Raw genomic sequence first — 8,923 nt, forward strand, 5'->3', positions numbered from 1 at the left:
GGTACCCTGAGTCGGCCTTTACTTAGGGATGTAAGAAAATGAAAGGAATAAGATTGTAATAATCATGTTAAATCAGATTGTATTTGGAAGTTAAATGTAATAAGTATTTGGGATGTAAACTGTATGAATGTGAATGCATGTAATAACATAGGATGTGTTATGTTGTTTGATACCTTCCATTATGCAATCTTGATTGAAATGTGTTCCTGGTTGGAACTTCGTACATTGTATTGATTGCTATGCCTTGAACGTACAGGGGAGACTCTGTCCGCAGTACAGGGGAAACCCTGTCCGTTCGGCGATCTGTTGGCGGCGCCGCGACTCGGCCAAATAGGCGGGCGGTCGCGGGGCGTGACACCGGTACAGATGGGTATTTTTACTAACCCGAGGCTCGGGTTTGCTGTCTGGCTGGATTTGCACCGGTACACTTTTTCGTGTACCGGTACACTTTGCAGTCCGCAAACTGCTTGAACTGGGAGGGTGTTTTTGCAATTATAGCTTACCTATACATACCCCCCACAGCCCAATTGAGGCTCTCTTGAGCCTCAAACCGTGGAGAAGAGAAGGTAGGGTCCCTTTCTTGGATTTTCCTCATTTTTCTTGCATTTTTGCATGGTTTGATCTCCTCCCTTTTGCTTTTCCATGCTCTATGTTGGGATTCCACCATGGGAGAAGCTTGAAGCTTTTGTTGGAGCTCTTTTGGAGGAAGATCTTCAACCTTGGAGGACTTGAAGCCTTGTTGGGAGCTTCATTTGAGGTTGGTAGGCTTAATCCCCTCTTTGATTCTTGTTTTGGTAGATTCTACTAAATGAAACCCTAGATTTGGAAATTAGGGTTTATTTTGGAGATTTTGGATTTGAGGCTTTTGGAACTAAATTGATTGGTTTAGAATCTTTGTTTAGGTTGGATTAGAGGGCCTCTAACTCCCTTTTAGAGATCGAGAGAGGTTTCTTCGCATCCGGTGAGTTTTCACCCCTCTTTTTTTTGAGTTGCTTAAGGATCGAACTTAGGATTGTTCGTAACGTTCGTGTATCTGTCTTTTCCTTACCCTTAGGGTGCTAAGAGAGTAGCGGGCACCTTCGTCGGCGCGAACGAAGGGCCACGAGGAGTTTCGGTGGGTTTGACTTCATCGAAAATAGCAGAACTCTACTTTTGTCAACTTTTAATTATCATAAAATTTAAATGCATACATATTCATACTAGATAGAGCCTACGAGTTATTTAGAATGCTTAAAATATATGTGCTATATTTTATAAAAAATTACCTCTATATAGTAGAGAGATATACGCATTGTTTGCATGCGTGAGAATAGCATTCTGGTATACGGTTTGGGGTCATGTTCCTTACAATGAAATGACTAGAATAATAGGCTGTGGGACCTAAAACTCATGTTGGATATAGTGGACAAAAAGCCATAAAGAGGCATTTGACTTAGCAACATTTGCATCATAACATTGTATTTGTTGTAGACAATGTAGTTGTGATAATGTGACGTGGAACATGGTAAAATTATCATGAAGCTATACTTGATGTGTTTAACCTAGTGGGTCAACTAGAACTCCACACGTGACATGGTAACTTAATGCTTGAGTTAGTAGGACAACTAGTATGTGATATAGTGATATTGCTTACGATCTAGAGATCGGTAATTGCATTCCATGTAGTTGACATGAGGGTAGCGAATGGAATGCCCTTGGGCAAATGACAAGTTGAACAATTGTATATGGCATTAATTGAATGAAGCACTTGCATGATAGTTTAATACTCCAAGAAGTGGAGGCATTGATAGAAAGATATATGCATGGCATGCATCATGAACATTGTGACTATTTTGTAGTATTTATGCATATGACAAGAAAGTGACATCCCTAGCTATAGTCGAATAGTCTAAGCATGAACTCTCATTGAGACTTGAGCAATAGTGAACCATCCTAAATAGGATAATGACAAGGGTTGTGGGCATATGAACTAGTGACTTTTACTTGACATAGTAAATATGAACGTCATGTAGTGACATTTGGGTTAGTGATCGACAACCTTGACATTATGGTACTTTACTAGACCTTTGGGGTCGTTGCTACTTATTCCATGTTTTAGACATGATGACCGAGAGCTGGATACTATTGATCATACTTGCTTGCCATTGTGCTCATTTGCACATGCTTGTGAGGGTCGCTCCCCACAAGCCGGCACTCCGGAGATAGCCTACGCAACACAAGCTTGCCCGTGCGGGATTGGGCGCCGAAATAGGATGCCGTGGGGGAGGCTCATTCCTAGAGTGGGAATGTTGACTACTACGGGGCCATTTTAGGCATGGCACAAGCCGGACTACACACGTGTAGATCCATGACGTGGATTGAACCATGATACTTAATGTATAATGTGGAAATTACTACTAGAGAGTGCATCCTAGTTGGACTAGTAGACATGCATGGTGGTGCATAGTGTGGACTTTATGTTAGTCATTCTTCACATTGACACTCTAGTGGTAGTATATCATACCTATATCGATTGGCATAATGCATAGTTAAAATAGTAATGAAAAGCATAATCATCCTTTGTAGTATTACGAATATTATAGATATGCATGTAATTGGACATTGGTAAATCTGACGAAGCATGTTAATCAACATTGACATATAGTTGATAGAGTGAAAGTAGAACATCATGTGCATGACAGTTAAAATTGTAGTAGAGGCTTATTGGTTTTACAAATTCTATTCACGTTCAGTATACATGCTAATCCTTTTTACTTGTTAAGCCTCCTTTATTTTTACTTGTAGCCTAGTGGTGCATTTCACTGAGATCAGTAATTACCCACTGGGAACTATTGTTTAATAGTTCTCACGCCCTCTAATTTGTTGTTGTTTCAAAGCCATTCGCATCGGGAGTGGCTAGGGATCGTGGCAAAGGGTTAGCGACTAGCTAGAGCCCCTACGGAGTATTTTAGAAAGACCCGACATCATCTTTTTTTTGTACCTTGTGGAAAGATGTTTTATACTTTTGGTTTAGAGATTGTTAGATGTGGATCTAGTTATATACTTTTTGTATATTCCTTGATGGATCTCTCTTTATTGTTGGAACCTTAGTAATTTTATATTATTCGCTCTGATACTCCTAGATGTTCTTTTATTATTGCTTTGTTTATCGCATTGTTGTTGACGCCTTATATGTTTTAGACGTATGGCGAGTCTGGACATGCACTGGACGGGCTTCCGCTGGGCTCCGGGGCGTGACAACCCCACCTTGGTACAGGTACGCAATGTGACAATCTGCAGCTTTTGCAGATTTCACATTCCGAAGTTCATTTTCGCATCCGGTTTGCACAGAAAACACTCGTACACCCTTCAAACAACTCCGAAATCATCCGACTTGTTTCTTAGGGCCTACTCACACTAGGACTCCCCAATTTAGAGACGTCCAGTGTATTACAGTTGTAAATACCAATCACTACAAGAAAGTATAGATTTAGTGACATTTATAGATGTTGCTAAATGAGTAAAAAATGTGACTAAATCTTTTAGCAACACTTAACTTTTAGTGTTGCCTATGTCCGTGTTGTTGAATCTTTTAGCAACATATGGAGAAAATGTTGCTGATGCTAAAAAATTAGCAACAATTAACAAATATTGTTAAATGAAAATTTTAAAAGAGCAATTATTAAATGGTCGTGCATATTGTTTAATTAATTCTTGTATTAATTTAGTTTTTTTTTGTATTAAATAAAAATATTTTATTAATTATAAATTTTGATATTAATTAAATTAAAATATTATTAATTTTTTATTAATTATTATAATTATAGTTAATAATAACCAAATATTACTAAACAATCACATATAATAGTATTTTGAATTATTGGTAAAAATATTCATTATATTAACATTAACATTAATTAATTATTATTTAGCAAATTTATGAATAATTGGTAATAATCGAATATATTTATATTAATTAATAAAAAATAGTTACAACTATAATAAGAATATTCTACTAGTTCTATAGTGTTCAAAATTTTTTTACTTAATTGATAGTCAAAATAAGCAACAACCATAAACACTAAAACACTCATGAATAGCATAAGACAATCAAAATTTGCAATATATTACAAATCAAATAACACATTTGACATAAAAAAAATTGAGTTTTCTCATAATTACAAATTTGATCACGACAAAATTAAAAATTAGTCATCCTTATTCGTTGGAGAAGTCTCCAAAATGCTTGAATAAAATAATTTTGTAACCTTTATTTATTTACCCTGTAAAAAGAAAAGGTTAAGAATTAAAATTTTATACAATTTATCATAAAATATAAGATACTATGAACTACTAAAAGATAAAATATATTGCCCTTACCAAATCATAAAAGATCATATATTTGCTCTTACATCTTGAAAATTAATGATATTTCCTAAAAAAATAAAGAAAAAGTATCAAATTAAAATAATAGCAATGTAATAACCACAAATTTAATATCTAAAAGTAAAATGTAAAAAAAAATTGATGAAAGTTAAGAAACAAAAAACCTCATATCATACCATATACTACAATAAATGAATCAAAAGGTCGAAGGACAACCCTATTCTAGTCATACTAAACTTTATTAGTTAATGAAAAAAAGAAAAAAAAATTTCAAATCTATAATTTTGATTAGAAGTTAATATGAAATTGATTTATCTTATAAGGGATACTTACCTATCTTTAGAAACAAAATTGATAATCTGATACTAATAGTTTTTCCTCCAATCTTCCAAAATAAAAAAAAAAATTAGTGAGAAGGACTTTGTGGAATTAAGGAATAGAAGAAGAAACCATGAAAGTAAAAAATCTCTTGAGAGTTTAAAGTGAAGAGACAAAGAAATGGGGAGAGATGGAAAGAAATATCACTAAAAGGAGGGAAAGATGAAATTTTAAAAATTTGGAGGGATTTTCAAAATTTGAAAAACTCATTGTCATTTATCACCAAAAATGTTGCTAAATATTGCAACATTTAATACTTAGTGTTGGTGTTATTTGTATTTAGCAACATTTGTATCTAAATATTGGTAAATAAATACATTTAGCAACACGAATAAATAAATGTTGCTAAATTTTATAATTTGTGCGACTTAGTCAAATGTTGCTAGTTAAATATTGCTAAAAGTTAAATTTCTTGCTGTGAATGATTGGAGGGTTTAGTTACAAATGTAACACATCTATACTAATCCCTTTCTCAGGCAAACTTCTCGCCCACTCTCATTTAGATCTCTCCCTCATGCTTTCTATTTTCTCTCTCTAAAAGGAGAAACCCTAATTTTGTACTATTGTTTCAACTCTTCATTCATCTCATTGGGAGCTTGGAGTAGGCCAAGATATCAAGAAGATGCTCCAGTAGAAAGAAAACAATCACCTCAACCCACATTTCTCTTGTTGGACAAGAAAGAGGTGAGTTGAAGTTTTTAGGATTTGATTTTTAGGAATTTCTTTTCTAATAGGAGACTTAGATTAACTTAGTTAGAACTCTTTCTATAAAACTTTTTGGGGTTCTAAAGAGATCAAGAACCATCTCTAAGACTGATCGAAGTAAAGGTATGAAATATCACCGGAAAAGGTTTGATTTTCTTTTTGTCTGAAAGCATACATTATTCATATGCATATACTATAAGTAAATGGTACACTAAAACTTGTTTAATTAGCTTGCATATTATGAGATTTAAAAGGCCATGAAGGCTTAAAAGCATTTTAACCGAGAAAAATAAAATTTTTAACTCCTTTTCTATGTAGAATAAAGTATACTTATGTACAAGTTGCGTACTATGTGAATCTTGAAAAGTAAGAAACACAGTAGGGACGACAAACATAAGATGAATTTAGGATATGGAATGTAGCGACATAGCCAAACTTGAACTAGAAAGCAAGTGAACTTATGAATGAACTTAGTGGATAACCCTACAGGACATGAAAACCTAGGGTATAAACTGAGATACAAGTTATGACCTTCCGGAAGTGTCATATAGGGAAGTGCTGATTGTCCTTGACTCCTAGCGTTGTAATGGGAGATGTCGATTACCCTTGACTTCTTATGTCGCATTTGGAGATGTCGTTTGCCTTCAACCCCCAAATGCCTATCGGTTGGTGAGATGCCAATTACCTTTGATGACACGTGCCTACCGATTGGAGAGATGCCAATTGCCTTCGACTCTCCACGAAGTGTTTAAAGAGAAATGAAACCAAAGAGCTGGTTAGGGATAAGAAATAAGTTGGGACAATCAAGAAGGTAAATGATGTTAATATATCATTGTGGCATCATACAATTTCACTTGAGGCATAATAGTTATACTTCATTGTCTATCTCTATTATACTAATAGTAGTTTCATTTATTACTATTGTTCTATTAGTTGTCCTTTTGGACTGAGTGAGTGTAGAGTGCTATTTTTGGTGGTTGCACCTATTGAAAACTTATTTCAAATTCTCACCCCATGGTTGTTATTAGTTGTCAGAGCTATCTCTGCCGATGAGGTGCGTAACTATGGTAAGGGCTTTGCAAGTTAGCTAGATTGGTTACGACCGATCAAGAGAGAATACCTTTTTGTATAATTGAGTAGGTAACATGTAATATTTTGGGTTTAAGTGATGTACACTTAATGATGTTAAAATGTAATAGTTTTAATTAAAAGTTTAGTTATTCTAATTCTTGATTATACACATATCTCATATGTGCTGTATAGGTTGGTGCATATTTTTACTTCATGCGGATAGAAAAATTTTTGCTTGTACGGGTCTATAGTACGTGTCCCAACGCGCGGGCCCATTGAGCTGGTCTCGGGGCGTGATAGAAACGAGGGTAGTCTTTGCCCCCAAATCTGCTTCAGTTGTATCTCTATTATAGTTAAATTTTGCAATTGCACTTGTAAATAAAGGGTTAACTTTATAGCATTGCAAATTATTTTCAACTTGGACGTGACAGTAAATGTTGCAACTATAGAAAGGGGGTGCTTGGCCTAGTTTTTACAAAGCGCTTTTGGACTGAAAAGTGATTTTTGGCTCAATAGAGCGTTTGGCAACTCATTTTTAAAATCTTATTCTGCTTTTTAGAATCAAAAAACTGATTTTGAAGGCCGCAGAATCAGAAGTAGAAAAAAGCTGCTTCTTAAAATCTGATTCTGATTTTGGATTTAAACTTCAAATTTTTATTTTAATTTTAATATTTAAATTTAAATTTAATTTTAAATTTTAATTTTTAGATTCATTTTTGAATTTTTAAATTTTAAATTTTGAAAAATAGATTTCAAACTTTAAATTTTAAATTTTAATTTTAAATTTCAAATCTCAAATTTTAGAATTTCAAATTTTAAATTTTAGAAATTTCAAATTTCAAATTTCTTTTAGATTTTAAAATTTAAAATTTTTAAATTTTAAATTATAATTTTTAATCTACANGGGACGACACGCATCACATCCCGGACCAGTAAGTTCTCAATAGTATTCCATGGCATGATGCTTAAATCTTTGCACTAGAGCAAAAAATTCTTAATTTAAAATAGGTGCAAACTTATAGAATTTAGCCAAATTTTCACCTGTTATGATTCAACTATCAAACCTTTTAAAAGTTTGGTTTTGGTACCCAATCTTGCAATTTATTTAATATAAATTAATTGATGGTTCTTCCGACACAAATGTTAGGCTCATTACTTATTTTAATAAGATTATAGTTGTATAAATTTATTAAATATGCTAATCTGCCCCCTAAAAATAAATAATTAATGTATTCAAATTTTGAAATTTAAAAGTTAATAAACGGCTGAAATCATATGAATTAAAATGTTAGTTAGTAAAATCAAAATTTTTAAAGATTATATAGTTGAATCAATATGGGTTATAGTTTAGGTATGTTCCACATATACATTTTTACCTGTAAATCACAGCTTTTAAGTTTCTTTGATTTTTGTCCCATTTAATTTAAGTTCACACTTAGGTCTCGTCTAACATCGTGTTTAATGTTTTTAAAAAAATAATTTTATATATCAAAAAGTGTTGGAGTGGATAGTGGATTGATTGGAGCCATTTTATCCTAAGTATATATTCACTTGGCAAAAAAAAACTAAAAATTTGAAGCAACTTCTTTTTTGCTTCTAATCCTTTTAAAAATAAGTTATTAAAAATAAGTTATTATCTATTACTTAGTGGAATCCATTGTTTTTCACTAATCAAAAGAAATTAAATTACATCTAACTCCTCTTCTCTAATAGCTTCAAAATCAGGCACTCTTTAATTTCTGAATCTTTCTCTTCTTTCCCGTCTTTTATAAAGTCAGAAGACTTTTCTCGTTGAAATAGGAGCTACGCCCAAAGCACCCAACTTCAACTATTCCTATGTACGTATACACCAAGTGCACCAAACATTCATCTCTCTATATATGATCAACTATTCTTATGTACCTATACACCAAGTGCACCGAACATATTGGCTCTCTATCTAGTACGGCCTCATATCTCTCTCTCTCTCTCTCTCTCTCTACTAATTAGAGAGCAACTACTTAACTGGTCGTACCATCCACACTGGGAGTTAAGCCGAAAATTATTTTTGAGTCCAAAATCACTTTTCAAAAGCTCAGTCAAACACCACCTAACTTGAAGCTTNAAGCCTATAACCCATTAAAAGATACCATCTTAATGAGCTAGGCTGGTATACTATCGGGCCTCTGTACTACCAAGTTGTTTTCAATGATGCGGCATCCAAATCGGCGATCGACTCCATTAGACTTGATCTACACTATTGAAAGTATTTGGAAACTAAATTTCATAATTTTTCGGCATTATTTACCTATCAAACGAGTAGTCTAAAAATTATGGCTGAAGATAAAAATTTCATAAAAAATGATGATAAAAGACTTGAATTTAAGATCAGAGATATTGATCTTACTTTAAATAGTGAAAAAAA

General features: G+C 33.3%; 1 long non-coding RNA gene across 2 annotated transcripts; it reads left to right on the forward strand.

Moving 5' to 3' along the window:
* Positions 297–1,165, forward strand: LOC109725892. Of its 2 annotated transcripts, XR_002220368.1 has the most exons (4): positions 297–566; positions 676–757; positions 903–961; positions 1,055–1,165. It is a non-coding gene; the product is annotated as an uncharacterized LOC109725892 (long non-coding RNA). The 2 variants fall into 2 exon arrangements; XR_002220367.1 differs by lacking the exon at positions 297–566 and having other exon boundaries at positions 614–757.

The sequence above is a fragment of the Ananas comosus genome, linkage group 20 (genome assembly GCF_001540865.1).
Source record: "Ananas comosus cultivar F153 linkage group 20, ASM154086v1, whole genome shotgun sequence".
In the NCBI taxonomy this organism is placed as follows: domain Eukaryota; kingdom Viridiplantae; phylum Streptophyta; class Magnoliopsida; order Poales; family Bromeliaceae; genus Ananas; species Ananas comosus.